Here is a 23,663-nt window from a genome sequence, read left to right on the forward strand (position 1 = left end):
AGTATTGCGTCTAGGAGAGATTACTGCCCCTCAAATGAACTATACATCAAAAGATGGACACCCTAAGGACTCGCGTAGACTACCGTATTTTCTGTCCTAGTGCGATCCGAACGAACATCGGATCTCACTCAGACCCATGTTATTCTATGGGACGTGCACATGTCTGATTTTTCCTTCAGAGTCTGTCAGATGAAAAAATCGTAGCATGCCCAAGTTTGATTCAATATCCGAATCTCACTTGACCATGCAAGTCTATGGGTCTACGGCAAACATCAGACTGCACTCAAATGACATCCAATTTTCATGGACTGATAGAATGGAGAAAATGGAGACTTTTTTTCCATCTTCCCCTCATCCAAGGGAATCTGGTCACACTCTAATTGTTCTCGAAGTCACACGAGCATTGATTCTCTAGTGAGATGTAAGGGGTTGTAATGTTGATAAATGCCTCTAACCCCTTTAATGTTTTGTCCCCATGTATATATGCGGTATCCTTATATTGATGCATAGTCTGTGTTGCTAAGTGTACATATGTTGTTAGGGAAAGTGAGTTACCCCGGGTAGGCCAATAGATGGGGGTATAATGTTAAAGGGGGGTATTACTACAGATTGGCTACTAGATGGGGGCACAGAGATTATAGTTCAACACATGGTCATAAGGGAACAGGGTGTAGATAGTTAACATAGCAGGGGCACGGTTGGTTAAGATAGAGAGGGCTTCCTGGTGTAGTTAGTTGGGGCCGGGCGCCTGTGTAGCTCACGTCGACTGGCTAGCCCAGGGCGACACCATGCCACGCAAAGTTCAAGGAGAGTGAGACCCAGCCTATAGCATCACAGGGCCGGTTCTCATCCGAAGGAACAACAGCCGCAGTGCTAACAGATGCAGTATCTCTGGGACTGTTCTTGCTAAGAAGGAGGCTGAGCAGTACGGGTAGGTTGCTCATCATGTGACAGATTTTTGCGTGGGCAGTGGCTGAGGACACCCCCACACGAGGCAAGGTATCTGGACAGAGGTCCGTCCCAGAAGCGAGCTTAGTGAAAGGAAAAGAAGGAAGGGGACAGAGAGAACATCACCTGTTGTGAAGCCTGTTGATGATAGTGGAAATGACCTGGATGTGCTGAGTAAAGCTGTTGATCTTGAAGTCAAACCGGACTGTGTCTCACTTATTGTGAAACCTTTTTCAAGGAGAACAAACTCTACCCAGGAGGGACCCTGATGGTGCAGAGATGCAGTACTCTGGTATGCAGTGGAAGAGACATTACTATATAGAGAGGGGGCCATGGTGTGATCCAGGGATTGCTCTGGGCCATGATTACTTCCCTGACCCCAACCCACAAAGAATCGGGCCAAATATGCTAATGTCACGGGGATCAAACACTTAGAATTTGAGCTAAGTGTCACCTTACTAGGATTAGATTGTCTCGCATGAGAGAATCGCAGCACAGGTGCAGAGAAGATGGAGACCTTAATTTCCCCATTGTCTCTGTGTGCGTACATCCGATAACATCCGAGTGCAGTCTGATGTTTCAAGCGCACCTGTAGGCTTGTATGGGTGCGCATGGTATGATTATCAGATGCACCCGGATTGTTTTCATTTGCAGAATCCAGCATGAGAAAAATATTGCAGATCTGAACTGCCCATAGTATAACATTGGGCCTAGTGCTATCCGATAAAAAACCTGATACCACTCGGCCATGTTATACTCCAATGAAAATGAGCCTTAAGGATGTGTCCTGCATTTTGGTGTCTGTGTTCATGCATGAGCTTTCAGGAGAAAGAACTACAGGTCCTTCTCAAAAAATTAGCATATAGTGTTAAATTTCATTATTTACCATAATGTAATGATTACAATTAAACTTTCATATATTATAGATTCATTATCCACCAACTGAAATTTGTCAGGTCTTTTATTGTTTTAATACTGATGATTTTGGCATACAACTCCTGATAACCCAAAAAACCTGTCTCAATAAATTAGCATATCAAGAAAAGGTTCTCTAAACGACCTATTACCCTAATCTTCTGAATCAACTAATTAACTCTAAACACATGCAAAAGATACCTGAGGCTTTTATAAACTCCCTGCCTGGTTCATTACTCAAAACCCCCATCATGGGTAAGACTAGCGACCTGACAGATGTCAAGAAGGCCATCATTGACACCCTCAAGCAAGAGGGTAAGACCCAGAAAGAAATTTCTCAACAAATAGGCTGTTCCCAGAGTGCTGTATCAAGGCACCTCAATTGTAAGTCTGTTGGAAGGAAACAATGTGGCAGAAAACGCTGTACAACGAGAAGAGGAGACCGGACCCTGAGGAAGATTGTGGAGAAGGACCGATTCCAGACCTTGGGGAACCTGAGGAAGCAGTGGACTGAGTCTGGTGTGGAAACATCCAGAGCCACCGTGCACAGGCGTGTGCAGGAAATGGGCTACAGGTGCCGCATTCCCCAGGTAAAGCCACTTTTGAGCTACAGAGAAGCAGCACTGGACTGTTGCTAAGTGGTCCCAAGTACTTTTTTCTGATGAAAGCAAATTTTGCATGTCATTCGGAAATCAAGGTGCCAGAGTCTGGAGGAAGACTGGGGAGAAGGAAATGCCAAAATGCCTGAAGTCCAGTGTCAAGTACCCACAGTCAGTGATGGTGTGGGGTGCCATGTCAGCTGCTGGTGTTGGTCCACTGGTTGGTCCGCTGGTGTTGGACCCATCAAGGGCAGGGTCAATGCAGCTAGCTATCAGGAGATTTTGGAGCACTTCATGCTTCCATCGGCTGAAATGCTTTATGGAGATGAAGATTTCATTTTTCAGCACGACCTGGCAGCTGCTCACAGTGCCAAAACCACTGGTAAATGGTTTACTGACCATGGTATTACTGTGCTCAATTGGCCTGCCAACTCTCCTGACCTGAACCCCATAGAGAATCTGTGGGATATTGTGAAGAGAAAGTTGAGAGACGCAAGACCCAACACTCTGGATGAGCTTAAGGCCGCTATTGAAGCATCCTGGGCCTCCATAACATCTCAGCAGTGTCACAGGCTGATTGCCTCCATGCCACGCCGCATTGAAGCAGTCATTTCTGCCAAAGGATTCCCGACCAAGTATTGAGTGCATAACTGAACATTATTATTTGTTGGTTTTTTTGTTTGTTATTAAAAAAACACTTTTATTTGATTGGATGGGTGAAATATGCTAATTTATTGAGACAGGTTTTTTGGGTTATCAGGAGTTGTATGCCAAAATCATCAGTATTAAAACAATAAAAGACCTGACAAATTTCAGTTGGTGGATAATGAATCTATAATATATGAAAGTTTAATTGTAATCATTACATTATGGTAAATAATGAAATTTTACACTATATGCTAATTTTTTGAGAAGGACCTGTATACAGGGAATTGTCTTCAAGACTTCTATATTCATTAGATTGAAGTGACCTGAATCTGCTGATTTCCATGGAAAGCACTCCTGACTCTCTAAACACATAATTTCCAGCAATTTTCGAAGATCAAAGCAAAAACATCTCCATTTTGCTACAATTGCAGGAAAAAGTGCAGAATCTGCAATGTGTGAATGCAGCCTTACTCTGCCCTCCTTATTGAAAACACTAAATGTTAGGCTGAGCGGAGTCAGGAGTAGAGTTGAGCGACTTTTACTTTTTTAGGATCGAGTCAGGTTTCGCGAAACCCGACTTTCTCAAAAGTCGGGTCGGGTGAAATCGGCCGATTATTGCAAAAAGTCGGGGGCTGACCAAAACACGAAACCCAATGCAAGTCAATGGGGAATCAAAGTTCGCAGTAAGTGGAGGACAGGAAAACGCCTACAGTGCCCATTTTAATGTCAAAAACATCAATTCTTATTTCTTAAGCTTGTCAATCTTAATTTACTTTATAATAATAGTTAGGCATTGAAAACAGGGGGTCATTTGGCTAAAGTTGTGTGGGGGGGGTAGGGCTGGCTCAAGATTTTCGTGGGCCCAGGAAACGCGGAATACGTCACGGCGGTGGAGCCCCTCGATATTACGGCGGTGTGTTTGATCGCGGGCGGCGCCTCCCACTGCCAGAGACACTTTTGCGTACTATGAGGGGCCCTGTTCCAGTGCCAACGAGTATGCCCCCCCATCTGATGAAGGAACCTGCACTTTCATCTGCACCTTCCTTTTTGTCCCCGTGTAAGGTGGTATAGTATGCGGGAAGGGGAACCTGACTTTCATCAGGGTCAGATTCTGGCTGTGTAGAGTGCAAGGGGAATGTAGTGGTCTGGGTCAATGTACCAGCAGACTCATCTAGCAGTGGCTGGGCAATGGGCAGGATGAGGAGGAAACACAGATATAGGCCCAAAATAAAAAAGTGGGCTAAGTGCAGTTCAAAATTGGTAACAGGAGTACACAGGCGGCATAGCTTTGTTCAGCGGAGGAGGACAACTGTAATGAGAGGCTGACAGTTACTAGGCCCAAGTAAATAAGTAGGCTAAATGCAGTTCAAAATTGGTAAGAGGAGTACCCAGGCGGCATAGCTTTGTTCAGCGGAGGACAACTGTAATGAGAGGCTGACACAGTTACTAGGCCCAAGTAAGTAAGTAGGCTAAATGCAGTTCAAAATTGGTAAGAGGAGTACACAGGCGGCATAGCTTTGTTCAGCGGAGGAGGACAACTGTAATGAGAGGCTCACACTGACTTAGTAGGCCTAAAATAAAAAAAGTAGGCCAAATGCAGTTCAAAATTGGTAACAGGAGTACACAGGCGTCATAGCTTTGATCAGCGGAGGAGGACCACTGTAATGAGAGGCTGACAGTTAGTAGGCCCAAATAAGCAAGTAGCCCATGTGTTCCTGTTTCCATGATTGTTCTCTTGTGTCTACAAGACTGGGGAGTTCCACCACTCCTCTTGGGCTATCTGCACAAAAGCTGTTCTACCCTGTATGCACACATGGATTTTTCCTCTCTGAACCCTGTTCACACAGGTTATATACAGATGATCAGGTTTTTAAATACATCAGATAGGGATTGCATACATTAGTTAGGACTGCTCTGATAAGGGTATACCGTGAAGATTGGTAGAGCAGCTTAGTATACATTTTTTGCAAAAAACGTATCAACCAAATACCCTGTTTTTTACATCTTTTACTAGCACTTGCGGATTACTGCAACATTTTTTCAAACTGAGTGTTTTTGGTTTTACTATTCTCTTTTGTGTCTTCAGGTTTCTTGGTGGTGTGTGAACATGATCATACAGACTTGTTCACTGTGCAAGTAGCCCATGTGTTCCTGTTTCCATGATTGTTCTCTTGTGTCTACAAGACTGGGAAGTTCCACCACTCCTCTTGGGCTATCTGCACAAAAGCTGTTCTACCCTGTATGCACACATGGATTTTTCCTCTCTGAACCCTGTTCACACAGGTTATATACAGATGATCAGGTTTTTAAATACATCAGATAGGGATTGCATACATTAGTTAGGACTGCTCTGATAAGGGTATACCGTGAAGATTGGTAGAGCAGCTTAGTATACATTTTTTGCAAAAAACGTATCAACCAAATACCCTGTTTTTTACATCTTTTACTAGCACTTGCGGATTACTGCAACATTTTTTCAAACTGAGTGTTTTTGGTTTTACTATTCTCTTTTGTGTCTTCAGGTTTCTTGGTGGTGTGTGAACATGATCATACAGACTTGTTCACTGTGCAAGTAGCCCATGTGTTCCTGTTTCCATGATTGTTCTCTTGTGTCTACAAGACTGGGGAGTTCCACCACTCCTCTTGGGCTATCTGCACAAAAGCTGTTCTACCCTGTATGCACACATGGATTTTTCCTCTCTGAACCCTGTTCACACAGGTTATATACAGATGATCAGGTTTTTAAATACATCAGATAGGGATTGCATACATTAGTTAGGACTGCTCTGATAAGGGTATACCGTGAAGATTGGTAGAGCAGCTTAGTATACATTTTTTGCAAAAAACGTATCAACCAAATACCCTGTTTTTTACATCTTTTACTAGCACTTGCGGATTACTGCAACATTTTTTCAAACTGAGTGTTTTTGGTTTTACTATTCTCTTTTGTGTCTTCAGGTTTCTTGGTGGTGTGTGAACATGATCATACAGACTTGTTCACTGTGCAAGTAGCCCATGTGTTCCTGTGCCCAAATAAGTAAGTAGGCTAAATGCAGTTCAAAAATGGTAAGAGGAGTACCCAGACGGCATAGCTTTGTTCAGCGGAGGACAACTGTAATGAGAGGCTGACACAGTTACTAGGCCCAAGTAAGTAAGTAGGCTAAATGCAGTTCAAAATTGGTAACAGGAGTACACAGGCAGCATAGCTTTGTTCAGCGGAGGAGGACAACTGTAATGAGAGGCTGACAGTTACTAGGCCCAAGTAAATAAGTAGGCTAAATGCAGTTCAAAATTGGTAAGAGGAGTACCCAGGCGGCATAGCTTTGTTCAGTGGAGGACAACTGTAATGAGAGGCTGACACAGTTACTAGGCCCAAATAAGTAAGTAGGCTAAATGCAGTTCAAAATTGGTAAAAGGAGTACACAGGCGACATAGCTTTGTTCAGCGCAGGACAACTGTAATGAGAGGCTCACACAGTTACTAGGCCCAAATAAGTAAGTAGGCTAAATGCAGTTCAAAATTGGTAACAGGAGTACACAGGTGGCATTGCTTTCTTCAGCGGAGGACAACTGTAATGAAAGACTGACACAGTTACTAGGCCCAAGTAAGTAAGTAGGCTAAATGCAGTTCAAAATTGGTAAGAGGAGTACACAGGCGGCATAGCTTTGTTCAGCGGAGAACAACTGTAATGAGAGGCTCACACTGACTTATTAGGCCTAAAATAAAAAAGTAGGCTAAATGCAGTTCAAAATTGGTAACAGGAGTACACAGGCGGCATAGCTTTGTTCAGCGGAGCAGGACAACTGTAATGAGACGCTGACACAGTTACTAGGCTTAAATAAGTAAATAGCCTAAATGCAGTTCAAAATTGGTAAGAAGGGTACACAGGTGGCATAGCTTTGTTCAGCGGAGGACAACTGTAATGAGAGGCTGACACAGTTACTAGGCCCAAATAAGTAAGTAGGCTAAATGCAGTTCAAAATTGGTAACAGGAGTACACAGGTGGCATTGCTTTGTTCAGCGGAGGACAACTGTAATAAGATGCTGACACAGTTACTAGGCCCAAAAAAGTAAGTAGGCTAAATGCAGTTCAAAATTCGTAAGAGGAGTACACAGGCTATATAGCTTTGTTCAGCGGAGGACAACGGTAATGAGAGGCTCACACAGTTACTAGGCCCACATAAGTAAGTAGGCTAAATGCAGTTCAAAATTGGTAACAGGAGTACTCAGGTGGCATTGCTTTGTTCAGTGGAGGAGGACAACTGTAATGAGAGGCTGACACAGTTACTAGGCCCAAGTAAGTAAGTAGGCTAAATGCAGTTCAAAATTGGTAACAGGAGTACACAGGCGGCATAGCTTTGTTCAGCGAAGGAGGACAACTGTAATGAGAGGCTCACACAGACTTAGGCTACTTTCACACTAGCGTCGGAATCCCCATCGCAATGCGTCGGGCAGAGATTCCGACGCTAGCGTTTGACACACTGCACAACGGGGGCAGCGGATGCATTTCTCCGGCACATCCGCTGCCCCATTGTGAGGTGCGGGGAGGTGGGGGCGGAGTTCCGGCCGTGCATGTGCGGTCGGAAAAAGCGGTCCGTCAGGAGCAAAAAACGTTACATGTAACGTTTTTTGCTCCCGGCGGTCTGCCACAACACGGCGCAACCGTCGCACGACGGTTGTGACGTGTGGCAAAGCGTCGCAATGCGTCGCTAATGTTAACCTATGGGGCAATAATGCATCCTGCAAAAAACTTTGCAGGATGCGATTTTTGCCATAAACGACGCATTGCGACATCTGGCAAAAAACGCCAGTGTGAAAGTAGCCTTAGTAGGCCTAAATAAAAAAGTAGGCTAAATGCAGTTCAAAATTGGTAAGAGGAGTACAAAGGCGGCATAGCTTTGTTCAGCAGAGGAGGACAACTGTAACGAGAGGCTGAAACAGTTACTAGACCCACATACCGTAAGTAGGCTAAATGCAGTTCAAAATTGGTAACAGGAGTACACAGGTGGCATTGCTTTGTTCAGTGGAGGACAACTGTAATAAGTGGCTGACACAGTTAGTAGGCCAAAATAATAAATGTTCATAAATAAACTGGTAGCATAGCTAGGTACAGGGGTGGGCTCCTCTGCTGAGTAGCAGACAGTGGTAGTTGGAGCAAAGTATTAACTGGTCTAAATGGAGGCCAGGGCCCCTGTTTATTTTTACTACCATCTATCATTTCAACAAATTTGTATTGGCAGTGCAATTAAAGAATTTAACAGCACAGACTACACAGTGGTGGAGCAGGGAGAGGTAAGCTTTGCAAGTGGTAGAGCACTGTTCGAGCTGGGGGGAACACTCTCTCATGGGCGGCGGTACTGGCACAGGGCCCCTCATATTATTATGGTGTGTCTGACATTGCTTGTGCACCACCACCATCAGAGACACTTCATTGTATTATGAAGGACCCAGTGCCAGTGCTGTCGCCCAAAAGTGGGCACACCCACCTGTCCAGGCAAATGGCAATGGGTGCTTGCGCCAAGTGGTGACCACGGCCCTGTGGGGGGAGTCAGCCCATTTAGGGAGGTCTAAAAATGGCATATGGTGGACATTCAGCAGCTGCAAATGGAGGAATTGGAGCAGTCAGTAAGAGGAGGCCAAAAGTAAGACATTTTTCAGGCAAGCTACATGTCAGCAGGGGAAGGTGGGGCATGATATTTTGTAATTTTCCTTTGTATCGTGGATCCAGGAGGCAGGCCAACCAGTAATCGTCATCGGTCATCATTTTGATAATGCGGGGGTCCCTTTTTACGATATGCAAGGCATACTCTGCCATGTGGGCCAATGCTCCAGGTGTCAATTCACTGCTTGTGCTGGGTTGAGGAGCACTTTCTTGCAAATCAACATCACTCGTGTCCCGCAAAAACCCTGTACCTGACCTTGCAACGCCACCAGTTTCTATTGCCCCCTGAGAAGCATCCTCCTCCCATAAATAGTCATCCCCATCATCCTCCTCCTCCTCCTTTTCATCCGCCACCTCGTCCAGGAGAGTTCCCTGAGCAGACAATGGCTAAGTGTCATCAAGGCTTCCCTCCTCCTCGGCTGCAGACGCCTGCTCCTTGATGTGTGTCAAACTTTGCATCAGCAGACGCATTAGTGGAATGCTCATGCTTATGATAGCTTTGTCTGCACTTACCAGCCGTGTGCATTCCTCAAAACACTGAAGGACTTGGCACAGGTCTTGTAGCTTCAACCACTGCACACCTGACAACTCCATGTCTGCCATCCAAGTGCCTGCCTGTGTATGTGTATCCTCCCACAAATAAATGACAGCACGCCTCTGTTCGTACAGCCTCTGAACCATGTGCAGTGTGGAGTTCCACCTTGTTGCAACGTTGACTATTAGGCGGTGCTGGGGAAGATTCAGCGATCGCTGATGGTTCAGCATACGGCTGGAGTGTACGGGCGACCGACAGATGTGCGAGCTAAGTCTTCGCACCTTCAGGAGCAGAGTTGGTGACTTCGGATAATTTTTCAGGAAGCACTGCACCACCAGGTTCAAGGTGTGAGCCAGGCAAGGTATGTGTTTCAGTTCTGAAAGGGCTATGGCAGCCATAAAATTCCTTCCGTTATCACTGACTACCTTGCCTGCCTCAAGATGTACACTGCCCAGCCATGACTGAGTTTCTTGCTGCAAGTACTCGGCCAGTACTTCCGCGGTGTGTCTGTTGTCACCCAAACACTTCATTTGTAGCACAGCCTGCTGACACTTACCATTAGCTGTCCCATAATGGGACACCTCTTGTGCAACACTGGCAGCTGTGGATGGAGTGGTCGTGTGACTGTGCTCTGTGGACGAGCTTTCACTTCTGGAGGAGGAGGAGGGGTGGCGAACGCCTACAGCAAACTGTTTCCTACACAGTGGGCTAGGCAGAACTGTCCCACTATGGCTCTTCCCTGTTGACCCTGCATCCACCACATTAACCCAGTGCACCGTGATGGACACGTAACGTCCCTGTCCATGCCTACTGGTCCATGCATCTGTTGTGAGGTGCACCTTTCTACTGACTGATTGCCTCAGTGCATGGACAATGCGGTCTTTGACATGCTGGTGGAGGGCTGGGATGGCTTTTCTCGCAAAGAAGTGTCGACTGGGTAGGTCATAGCGTGGTACTGCGTAGGCCATCAGGGCATCATCTCTAACAAGATTAGTCTAGCAATGTGGGCGTTCAAACCCTGTGTACGCGGATGACAGGATGAGTACTTTCTTTTCCTAACGAGGGTCTCTTGTAGGGTGAGCTGGTCTGGAGAGCTGCATATGGTGGAACTAGCGGGGGTGGTGGTGGACATGGCAAATTAAGAGAGGGTTGGTGATGGTATTCTTTATGTTGGCCTTCCTACAGTGTTTCCTACCAAGAACCTTGTGATTCCCTGACTGCTTTGGCCTTGCGACGATACCTCCACATTTGCTGCTGGTGGTGTCCTAACCGGTGGGCTTACAGTGAGGGAAGCAATGTAGCGTTGATGACTACCTTCATTCTGAGCAGGTGCATCAAGGGTACTGGACGTTTGGTAGTTAGTCCAGGCTTGCAAGTGCATGCTGGTTAAATGTCTACACATGCACGTTGTATTTAAATTTAGGAGATTCTTCCCTCTGCTAATGGTCTTTGAGCACTTCTTACAGATAACTTTGCACTGATCATTTGGATCTTGGTTAAAAAAATTCCCACACTGCACTCTTCCTACTATGGATTAAATTTTCAGGCATTGCACACTGTGCTACTTTCACTGGATGGACACGCTGTCCTAAAACTGTTTTTGGTTTTGACAATTTTTGGCCAGATACGGACCTGCCAGATGAAAGCTGTTGCGATGTAGATGGCTGCTGCGGATCATCCTCCTCCGCTTCCGAGCTACTGGCAGCGGCACCCTCTTCCCCCAATGGCTGCCAATCTGGGTCAACAACTGGGTCATCTATCACCTCCTCTTCAATGTCATGTGCACCTTCCTCTGTGTCACCGTTTAAGGTGCTATAGCGTTCGTGATGGGGCACCATAGTCTTATCAGGGTCAGATTCTTTCTCAGTACACTGCGAGGGCAATGTAGTGATCTCAGTCAATGGAACAGCATAATAATCTAGCTGTGGCTGTGCATCTGTGCACTCCATGTCCGATTCATCTTGTAATGGGCTTTTAACAATTTCCCTCTCTAACCCAGGCACGGAATGTGTAAAGAGCTCCATGGAGTAAACTGTAGTGTCGCCTGCCGCATCCTTCACTTTTGGTTTGGGTGAAGGACACAAGGAAGCGACTTGTTCCTCACCGGGAGCATCCACTGACGACTCGTTGCTTTTAGATTTCGAACCTTCTGAAGAGGAGGCGAAAGAGCTAGAGGCTGAGTCAGCAAGGAAAGCCTTTTTCCTGCTGCTCCGGCTTTAAAAGCTGTTTTCCTACTCCCAAATAAGGGAGCCTTCGAGGCCTTGTGTAGCCAGACGATGACGCTGGCTCAACACCTCGAGCCTTTGGTGCTATTTTGCTTTTCCCACTACCACCAGATGCTTCACCAGCACCACCACCATCAGTACCAGCTGGCAACGACCGCCCACGGCCTCTTCCACCAGACTTCCTCATTTTTGGAAAAATCTAACCAAAATAACAACCGTGATATGGTACTGTAAAACAAGGTAGAAGGTGTATATAAACTTGTTGAGAATTTAAATCTCCCTTTTTTTGGGGGGGAGACTGCAACAAAACTCAGGCGTAGTGTATTACACTACACAATGTAAGTGGCAGAACGTGGCTGGCTGATATATGACAAACTAACAGAACTGACGTAAATCCACTTAGTGCCAATTTAAATCTCCCTTTTTGGGGGGAAAATTGCAAAAAAACTCAGGCCCCGTGTATTACACTACACAATGTAAGTGGCAGAACGTGGCTGGCTGACATACGACAAACTAACAGAACTGACGTAGATCCACTTAGTGCCTATTTAAATCTCCTTTTTTTGGGGGGAGACTGCAACAAAACTCAGGCCCAGTGTATTACGCTACACAATGTAAGTAGCAGAACGTGGCTGGAAGATGTACGACAAACTAACAGAACTGTGACGTAAATCCACTTAGTGCCAATTTAAATCTCCCTTTTTGGGGGGAAGACTGCACCAAAACTCAGGCCCAGTGTATTACACTACACAATGTAAGCAGCAGAACGTGGCTGGAAGATGTACGACAAACTAACAGAACTGTGATGTAGATCAACTTAGTGCCAATTTAAATTTCCCTTTTTTGGGGGGGAGACTGCAACAAAAATCAGGCCCAGTGTATTACACTACACAATGTAAGTGGCAGAACGTGGCTGGAAGATGTACGACAAACTAACAGAACTGACATAGATCCACTTAGTGACTTAGTGCCAATTTAAATCTCCCTTTTTTTTGGGGGGAGACTGCAAGAAAACTCAGGCCCAGTGTATTACACTACACAATGTAAGTGGCAGAACGTGGCTGGCTGATATAAAAGAAAAGGTGGTGTTGGACAGTAGAAATCGCTACAGCACAAGCAGTTTCGGGGTTAATCTTCCCTCCCTAATTATATCCCTTCTTCTGATGCAGCTGCAGCAACCTCTCCCTATGTTAAGATCGGCAGAAGTAAGATGGCGGTCGGCGTGCACGCCCCTTTATAGTCCCTGTGACGCCGCAGAAAGCAAGCCAATCACTGTCATGCCCTTCTCTAAGATGGTGAGGACTGAGACCAATGTCGTCACGCTGCCCACACTCTGCGTCCTCCTTCATTGGATTAGAAATGGCGCTGAAAACGTCATACGAAACGCAACTTTGGGGCGCTGATCGCCGACCTCATGGCCGATCCCACACTAGGATCGGGTCGGGTTTCACGAAACCCGACTTTTCCAAAAGTCGGCGATTTTTCAATTTGTCCAATCCGTTTCGTTCGACCCTAGTCAGAAGACAGAGCTTTTGGGCGAAACACTTGTTCTGCCAACAGCTATCTAAGATGCATAGCCACCTTAAAGGGGTATTCTCAAGTTTGGAATTTATCCCCTATGTGACTGCTGGGACCTGCACAGATTTCAGATACCAGGGCTCTGAAAAAACACTACAGTCATGGCCAAAAGTATTGACACCCCTGCAATTCTGTCAGGTAATACTCAGTTTCATCCTGAAAATTATTGCAAACACAAATTCTTTGGTATTATCTTCATTTAATTTGTCTTAAATGAAAAAACACAAAAGAGAGTGAAGCAAAAGGCAAAACATTGATCATTTCACACAAAACTCCAAAAATGGGCCAGACAAAAGTATTGGCACCCTCGGCCTAATACTTGGTTGCACAACCTTTAGCCAAAATAACTGCGACCAACCACTTCCGGTAACCATCAATGAGTTTCTTACAATGCTCTGCTGGAATTTTAGACCATTCTTCTTTGGCAAACTGCTCCAGGTCCCTGATATTTGAAGGGTGCCTTCTCCAAACTGCCGTTTTTAGATCTCTCCACAGGTGTTCTATGGGATTCAGGTCTGGACTCATTGCTGGCCACCTTAGAAGTCTCCAGTGCTTTCTCTCAAACCATTTTCTAGTGCTTTTAGAAGTGTGTTTTGGGTCATTGTCCTGCTGGAAGACCCATGACCTCTGAGGGAGACCCAGCTTTCTCACACTGGGCCCTACATTATGCTGCAAAATTTGTTGGTAGTCTTCAGACTTCATAATGCCATGCACACGGTCAAGCAGTCCAGTGCCAGAGGCAGCAAAGCAACCTCAAAACATCAGGGAACCTCCGCCATGTTTGACTGTAGGGACCGTGTTCTTTTCTTTGAATGCCTCTTTTTTTCTCCTGTAAACTCTATGTTGATGCCTTTGCCCAAAAAGCTTTACTTTTGTCTCATCTGACCAGAGAACATTCTTTCAAAACGTTTTAGGCTTTTTCAGGTAAGTTTTGGCAAACTTCAGCCTGGCTTTTTTACGTCTCGGGGTAAGAAGTGGGGTCTTCCTGGGTCTCCTACCATACAGTCCCTTTTCATTCAGATGCCGACGGATAGTACGGGTTGACACTGTTGTACCTTCGGACTGCAGGGCAGCTTGAACTTGTTTAGATGTTAGTCGAGGTTCTTTATCCAAAATCCGCACAATCTTGCGTTGAAATCTCTTGTCAATTTTTCTTTTCCGTCCACATCTAGGGAGGTTAGCCACAGTGCCATGGGCTTTAAACTTCTTGATGACACTGCGCACGGTAGACACAGGAACATTCAGGTCTTTGGAGATGGACTTGTAGCCTTGAGATTGCTCATGCTTCCTCACAATTTGGTTTCTCAAGTCCTCAGACAGTTCTTTGGTCTTCTTTCTTTTCTCCATACTCAATGTGGTACACACAAGGACACAGGACAGAGGTTGAGTCATCTTTAATCCATGTCAACTGGCTGCAAGTGTGATTTAGTTATTGCCAACACCTGTTAGGTGCCACAGGTAAGTTACATGTGCTGTTAATTATACAAATTGGAGAAGCATCACATGATTTTTCGAACAGTGCCAATACTTTTGTCCACCCGCTTTTTTATGTTTGGTGTGGAATTATATCCAATTTGGCTTTAGGACAATTATTTTTGTGTTTTTTCATTTAAGACAAATTAAATGAAGATAATAATACCAAACAATTTGTGTTTGCAATCATTTTCATGAAGAAAATGAGTATTATCTGACAGAATTGCAGGGGTGTCAATATTTTTGGCCATGACTGTATGTGAATGGAGCGTCGGTCAATCATGCGCACTGCACCTTCATTCATCCTTATGGTAGAGCCAAAGACCAACTGAGCATTGCCCTTGGCTATCTCCAGTGTTCCTATTAAAAATTAATTCATATGGAGATCAGTGGGGATCCCAGCAGTTAAACCCTCAGTAATAGGGATAGAGGATAATTAGCAAATTAATTTACATGGGGTCTTCAGAGCCTTGAGATCCGTAGGGGTCCCAGCAGTCAGACCCCCCAGAGATAGTGTTAGAGGATACAATAGTGTTCAAAATAATAGCAGTCCAAAATGACTAACCAGATTAATCACTGTTTTTGGTATAAATTATATTACCACATGTCACAATTTACCAGTTGGTGCAATAGATTCTAAGAAAACCAACAGACTCTGCATTCATGATCTGCATATTTTTGAGTCTATGTATTAGAATACCATATTTTTCGGACTATAAGACGCACTTTTTCCCAAAAAACATTGTGAGGAAAATGGGTGTGTCTTATAGTACGAACGCGGGCTTACCGGTTGGTTGCAGCAGTGGTGTGGTGTGGCAGCGGCAGAGGTGTGGCGATGCTGTGGCGCCGTGGGCGGTACTGCTTGCACCTGAGCAGGGTCCCTTCCTCAGGTGAGGTGACGCTGCGGCCCGGTGTCCACGGAGAGCAGAGCCAGATGAATCACAGGTTTCTTGGTGGTGGCGGCCATCTTCCTGAGGCCGCGCGTGCGCAGATTGAGTTCTCTGCTTCCCGGGGCTTCAGGAAAATGGCCACGGGAGGCCACGCTTGCGCAGATTGAGATCACGGCGGTCATTTTTCTGAAGCCGAGATCTCAGACTGAGATTTCGGCTTCTGGAAAATGTCTGCCGCGATCTCCATCTGCGCACACACTGCCTCTCACGGCCATTTTCCTGATGCCCCGGAAAGCAGAGTACTCAATCTGCGCACTGCCACAACCCCCCGTGGATACCAGGCTGCGGTATCACCCACCTTAGCAGGAAGGGACCCTGCTAAGGTGCACTCCACACAGCCCACACTGAACATCAGCACTGCTGACATCGGACCAGACCGGACTGGACCTATCCTGAGGAAGGGGCCATGCCTCCTGTGACCCTGCTGTACCACCACCAGCCCTCAGGTAAGATACCTTAAATTTGGACAATAAGACAGCCCCCTCTTATAAAAAAATCTTTTTTTCTGCTTTTTTCACCCCAAAATTTGGGGTGCGTCTTGTGGTCCAGTGCGTCTTATAGTCCAAAAAATACAGTAATTAATTGAAAGAGGGTGTGTTCAAAATAGTAGCAGTGTGGCGTTCAGTTAGTGAGATCAATTATTCTGTGAAGAAACAGGTGTAAATCAGGTGGCCCTTTTTTAAGGGTGAAGCCAGGACCTGTTGTACATGCATTTCTCCTTGAGTGCCTAAGAGAAATATGGGTCGTTCCGAGACATTGTTCGGAAGAACAGCGTACTTTGATTAAAAAGTTGAGCACACATGGTGGACATGCCCCATAGTGAAATCTTTTTGGAAAGATGTAATTAAATTAATTAATACTGTCCTGAAATGGTAATTATTCCTACCACCAATGGTACTTCTAGGTGATAGGCCAATCAATGCCAATGGTAAGATGTGTCGTCTTATTGATTACCATGGCAACTAGAAACCACATAGCTGGGCAATGGAAAACCAACACTTTATCGACAGCCCAGGTGAAAAGACGGATAAATTTAATTATGCTATATGAAAAAATAGAAGCCACCAGATCCGACTCTCTTGAAATCTTCTGAGGTATTTGGGACCCATGGATCCAGACAGACTGATGGCGACTTTTTCAGAATAATGTTGTTATCCGTAAAAAACAGTGATACTGCTAACCGATGGCTATGACTTTTGTTGGCGTATGTTGACGTATGTTGGCGCTATATAAATAAAGATTATTATTATTGTCCTACACGAATTATCGAGTGCGTCAACATAACCCCCAAAGTTAACATCCAAGGTTTTACATCCCCTCCTTCTTTCTTTTTCCTTCCCCCTTACCCAGGGTCGTAACTACCATGGTTGCAGCAGTCGCCACTGCGACCGGGCCCAGGGGAGTCAGGGGCCTGGCAGGTCAGATGCACGCCGACATCAGCAAAAAGTTCAAAACTGTTGCCGCGCAGGTGATTCCTCCCGCACTGCAAAAGACAGACCTGCCCTCCACCTGACCTGCCGGGCGCACACATCAACTCAGCAGCCGACACCTGAACTGTTAGAAAGGAAGAGCTGAAGGAACTGTGGTGACGTCATCATTATCATAGGTCCTTCACCATTTATCAGCTCCGCCTCCTGATCACATGATGATGACGTCACCACAGGTCCTTCAGCTCTCAGCAGCAGCTCAGTCCTGGTAGTGTGCAGCTCGTGTTCTCTGGTATCAGCCAGCAGCAGATTTCCGGTTCCTGCTGTTCCGGTGAGATGTGTATTCAGATGGGGCAGAATGTGTGTTCAGATGGGGCAGAATGTGGAGTCAAATGGGTCAGAATGTGGAGACAGATGGGGCAGAATGTGGAGACCGATGGGGCAGAATGTGGAGTCAGATGGGGCAGAATGTGGAGACAGATGGGGCAGAATGTGGAGGTAGATGGGGCAGAATCATGGGCAGGATGTGGATTTGGGTGGAAAATATTTTGGCAGGGGGGGGGGGCCCATTTGAAAGTTCGCATCGGGGCCCATAACTTTGTAGTTACGCCACTGCCCTTACCCTTTCCTTTTCCCTTCTCTTTTATCATTATTACAGTGCAGTTAATTTTATATGAATGTATATTTGTTTTGTCCAGCTAAAATCAACAAGTCAAGGATATTGTATTAATATTATTTACATGGATATACTTCCCACTGCGAGGGGATCCTTGTACTTCATACTCCATGCCATCATGTTATTTTGATGATATCTGCAATAAAAGTGTTGAAACTAAAAAGATGATTGGAGAGGGTAAAACTTATAAAGAAGTGCAGACAATTATGGGTTATTCAACTAAAATGATCTCCATTACTTTAAAATGGAAAGTCCAAGTATGTAGAAAGCAGAGGTTACACTCACCAGTCTAGAAAATCCATGCTTTATTGAAGAAACACAAACAGTTAAAACATCTTCAACGGGAGAATGGGGGATGGAGTATGCGAGGGAAGACGGCCATTTCACGCTGTTGCGCTTCTACGGGTCATGGTATGGGCATGTTTCTCTTACCATAATGCTGGACCTACTGACCACATACCAAGGATCATGGACCAGTTTGCATATATTAAACTACTTGAAGAGGTCATGTTATCTTACGCTGAAGAGGAGATGCCCTTGAAATGGGTGTTTCAACAAGACAACGACCCTAAACACACCAGTAAATGAGCAAAATCTTGGTTCCAGTCCAACTAAAATGAAGTTAGGGAATGGCCAGCCCAATCTCCGGACCTTAATCCGATAGAACACTTGTGGGATGACATTAAAAATTCTGTTTCTGAGGCAAAGACAACAAATTCCAAAAATTGTGGGATGTAGTCCAAGCATCCTGGGTTGGAATAACAGTTGACAGGAGCCAGAAGTTGGGTGACTGTATGCAACATAGATGTGAAACAGATCTAAAAAGCTGTGGCTATACAACTCAATATTAGAATATTAGGTTAGTGATTCACAGGAATGCTAAATCCACAAAAAAAGGCATATTGTGAGTTTGTAAAGACAAATGCAGACACTATTTCTTTTTAGAACAGCCCAATGTTGATTTTCTGTAGAGTAGTTAAAATTATATACATTTCTCTTCATGTTTTGAATTAGAAAACAGAGTGCAATGTTCCCAATGCATGGGAAAAAAAACTATCAAAAAGATTTTGTGATTCACTCATGTTTTTGAACACACTGCTATCATGAATACTGCTGCAAATTCCAAACTTGGGACTGCCCCTTTATGTTTTGTCCTTGCAACAAAGTGCATACAGGCTCCTTTTCCATTTCTTCTTTATGCTAGCGTGCCACATGCTGCTGATCTTACTTATTTGTCTAAATGCCAATATTGAGGCACCTTATAGGTCTAAAAAAACAACATAAAAAATAAAGCAAAACAAGATTGCAGTGATCAAAAATCATAGGAATATCAATTTCCTTCACTTAGAGGGATCTTACATCGTGTTCAAAGTACTTTGGAGATGCGATATGTTAACATGATCTTTCTGGACAACTTAATTAGCCTAAGTGCTCTTAATGCGTGAGCTAAGTCACTTGAAATGACCTGAAGGTAGAGATACGACTTAGCCTATTTTAGCAATAGAAAAAAAAATGCACTGAACTTTAAACCTTTCATGAGACAGTGGAAGAACAGGAAGGTTGTCTTAAAATGGAAACCAGTAAAAACAAAAACCCACTACGAGATGGCCAAGCAGAGCGATGAAAATGTTTGGGAGAATAGTAAAAGGAAAGGAAAATAATTTTTTCTTCATTATTCTATTAAGTACAACACGTTAGTTATGGTAATATAGAGCGTGCACTGTAGGCACAGAGTTTAGATGCCAAAATGCAATTTAAGTATTAATATGGATGGTCAGCTTGGTCAAACAACAATTTTTATTCTATGGCTGTTGGAAGGGTCTACTATAGTTGTCTTACTTTGGACAAAATATGTAAATTCTTTTGGTGTCAAATCTTACCCCTTTTCTCAAGAGGTCACACCTGCTTGTCAAGTGTGTCGGAAAAAGTGATAAACCTAATAAGTGTGGATCAAGGGATGTTAGACATTTTTTGGTGCAAATTGAACCAGCATTCTGGCACATTAAATTTAGTAAATGTGCCTTTTTTCATGACAACATGAAAAAGGTGAGGGCCAGGCAACATGTATTCTTAAAAAAAAAAGTAAAAATACTAAAAAGGATTGAAAAATGTGGTTCAGTAAAAATAGATTCTTTGGGTACTTGGCCAGACCAGACACTTTGGTCATTTTGTTGCTTGTCTTGGATGAACTTATAGGCTTGGACATTATTTATGACTTTAGAAATAAAGGCATGACTGATGACAGGTGTCTAGGGCAAATGTGAAAGAAATTCGAGCCATATTCTAGCATTAAATCAATTATGGATAATTATGCGTAACTCTTGGTTTAGTTTTTATGTTACAGTAGGTGTATAATGCTCTGACGGTACGTGATTAGGGAAAGGGGTCCTGCGCTATCCCTCGGGCTGAAGCCATAACTATTCCTGCTCTAAAAGTTACCTGTAATGGTGTGGAGGTTTCGGCCACCAGCTTTACTGTTCTTCTGTTATACCCAAAGCTGACCCCTCCCCCATGAGGCCTGGGGCAGAAATGCTAGTGTATGAACAAATAAGACAAACAGGGATGACAATAACTGACATACAAAACACTCACCACAGGTAGAGAGGTATATAGGGAAGGGTATGAATGTACAAACCAAATAGGAATAAAGAAAGCATACTAAAACAGCATACGACAATCTCCAGGAGCAAAAACGATCTCCAAGTTCGCACAACAACTCCAGGGAGCCAGAAAGTAAACTTTCACTGGCGAGGACGAAAACGTCTGGACAGATTTTATAGGGAGAGGAAATGACCAGGTCAGGAGCAACTGTAAGATGGAGCTGCAAGTTTAACCTCATCAGCATCATACGAAACGAAATCCATTTAATATGGAACACAAAACACGCATGCTAAAAGGAAGACCTGCGATTTCCAATACATAATGATTTTCTAACCCCAGATCTCCAAGGAGGATGTGACACCAGGATCAGATGAATGTATGAAAAATCATTTCTATTTCATCCAGGAAAAAAAATATTTTCATCCATTTTGTCATCTGTATTATATCTGTGTTTCACCATTTGTCATTTTTTTATATCTGTATATTACCTGTTTTTATACATCAACATTTAAAAAATGTGCAAGACTAAATACATTTTTTTACATTAAAATTACAATGTACCTGTAAAAATGGCTGAAATAAAGCTGATCTGGTTCTCTTCTCTCTCCTTTATCGATCTCTGCATTTGCTATTAGGGCAAAGTTGCAATCTCTGGGTATAAACCAAGCATAGACATTTATAGAGGGGCTGGCTTTGGTTCATGATCATTTTTTGGAAATGACTAACATTAGTGTAGGATCTTATTGGGCCATTGTACACAAAGTCTGTAGTTGAGAGCAGAGCCGCTATGAAAATAAGTGGTAATGCAATTCACTAACATACAATACATACTGTAAATGTAAATAAAGTATTAGTTATGGGGGCAGAAATCATGCTGGTCGCTTATCACAAACCAATTGAAGAGATGAACAATGAGCTTGTACCCAGGCTAGAAAGGCTTCTGGTAATAAACCATTTGTAGCCCTCTACTCCGTAGCATATAGAGAGAGAGGTTTAGTGGTCTTTTACATCACTGCTGTAATAAGAAAAAGTTGCTGTGACATATGGAAATGACTTTAGATGACCTTGCCTTCACTTTATTCATTGTCTATGTGACTGCTGGAGAAAGCAGGGCACAGCTCTAATGCTGGCAGTCCCATAGACAATGAATGGAGCGGAGGTCAACCATGTGCCCAGTTTGAAGAGCCCAGTTTACTGGTTCCTGCGCTTTGTGCTTAAGATTGCGGAGGTCCCAGCGGCCTTACCCCTAGCAATCAGAATAGTTCCTAACAAGAGGGGAGGAGGCTATAAATACATAGGGGCAACTTCAAATATACAAAAGATAAGCTACAGAAAAAATAGAAATGCTGAACCCAAATACAATTTGTAACGTTTATTAGTAATGAATTAAAAGACAATTTAAAAAAAAAAATTATAGTTGTGGAGATGAAAACAGGGAAAGCCACCGGGGAAAGACCAAGAAATAAATCTATGTTACATAGCAAAATATAAATACCGGTACATAATTTGTGTAGTATCCAAACAATTAAATAAATGCAATCAAGTGAAAAAGTTATTGGATGGACATATACATGATTAATAAATAAAGTGCTGTGCAACAAATATTATTAAAAAAAAAAGGGTTTCATCATAATGAAAGTGCACACAAACCTGGATGGGTGGTCAGTGTCACAACGTGGCAGCAAAGGACCCCGACGCACGTTTCGCGTATAGCTTCTTCAATAGGAGGAGTACTGTCAGCAATCAGTATGTTATCCCCTATCCTGTGATACTGTCTCAGAAATAACCCTTCATTAAAGTGAAAAATGGCTTGTGTGTTCAATGCACTTAATATATTCAATTAATCTCAGCCTTTCAAAGCTTCGATTCTACTGAAACTCACAAACGTGTAGAGCTGCAAACTTTTTTCTTCTGCAAGCTGTGGAAAAATACTTTCCTGGGATTGTAGCCAGTGCTGACATGGAGAGACGCCAATCATTTATTTACCCAGTGCCAATAAACTAAATAGACCTAAAGGTTTTTGCTTTTTAAAATATTAACGTGTACAATGTATTTTATCTCGCGCTGTAGTGTGAGCCTATAGGCTGATAATTCATAAAGAATACATTGGCCAGTCACCATTGACTTTAGTATTGTTATTATTGTCTTTGTAGCACAATGGAAAGTACATTCATATAATCTTTTACAGCTTTGTTCACAGCACCGCAAGGCAGGAAATGCTGTGATTGTAAATTACCTGTTGACTTCCAACAAATATGAGCACGATACAAGAATTAAGATCAGCCATAATAACAGCCTAATAGTGAAGGGGTGTTCTTGGTCTGCAATAATGCTTAACCTCATCCCGATATTGCACATACTGGTACTCGCTACGGGTTCTTGCAATTGGATGTGCCAGTATGTCATGTGATCATGTGGGCAATTACCATGAGAGTTCGGCTTATCTGACAGCTCCTCAATCAATGGCCAGGGCTGGTCCCACAGTGATCATAGCTGTTCAACCCTCTAGATGCCAAAGTCAATAGTGACCATTGCGTCTACATGGTTAGGGGAGGCAAGGGTCTCCCTGACACCCAAGCTGCACGATCACATTATGCTAATGGGTTTCATGGCATCCAGTTGAGAAACATCAACCTCTGGGTCAGCCATGTATGGTGGCCTGTAAGGCCCTGACATTAGCAGGGTCTAACAGGCCTCCTGTCAGTAGAGCACTGACAGGTCTAATGCACTATTGAATGATTAAGTCTCTTATTGGGACTAAGTAGAACAGTAAAGAAAAAAGTTAAAATGAGAAGAAAGAAAGAATACAAAAAACACAATTTTCGTGTAAAAAGAAAACAATATTTTTTTCTCTACAAGGCCCAGTGGTTTAAAATAATACATAGTTTGTAAAGTAGTGCCAATTTTGGAGGGTTCTGCTGTTCTGCCACCTCAGGTGCTCCGTCAATATCACATAGTGCTTACAGTACAAGCCATTCCATTAAATTCTGCACTGCAAGATGGTTTTCCTTCCTTTCTGAGCACTGTAATGTACCCAAATAGTTGTAGAAATTTGTGTTACAAATTCTGTGGATCTCTTTCTCCTTTTGCTTTTTTGAAAATGAGAAAAATTGAAGCTAAAGCAACATTTTTGTAGAAAAAAACATAACTTCATTTTCAAAGACAAATGTTATAAAATCCTGTGAAGTACCTGTGGGTTAAAATGCTCACTACAACCCTAGAATAATTCTTTGAAGAGAGTAGTTTCTCAAATGGGGCCACTTGTGAGGAATGGATATCTGCTGTTGAAAAAATGGGACAGCTCTCAGATGACATCCTTGTGCTGTCAGTTTTCAAGGACTGTTTGATAGGAGAAGATTGAGAAACATCCATTTGTTCGTTTTTTTTCTTGTGTGCGAAACTGATGAAACTTTGACCAAACTCTGA

The sequence above is a fragment of the Ranitomeya imitator genome, chromosome 3 (genome assembly GCF_032444005.1).
Source record: "Ranitomeya imitator isolate aRanImi1 chromosome 3, aRanImi1.pri, whole genome shotgun sequence".
NCBI lineage: Eukaryota > Metazoa > Chordata > Amphibia > Anura > Dendrobatidae > Ranitomeya > Ranitomeya imitator.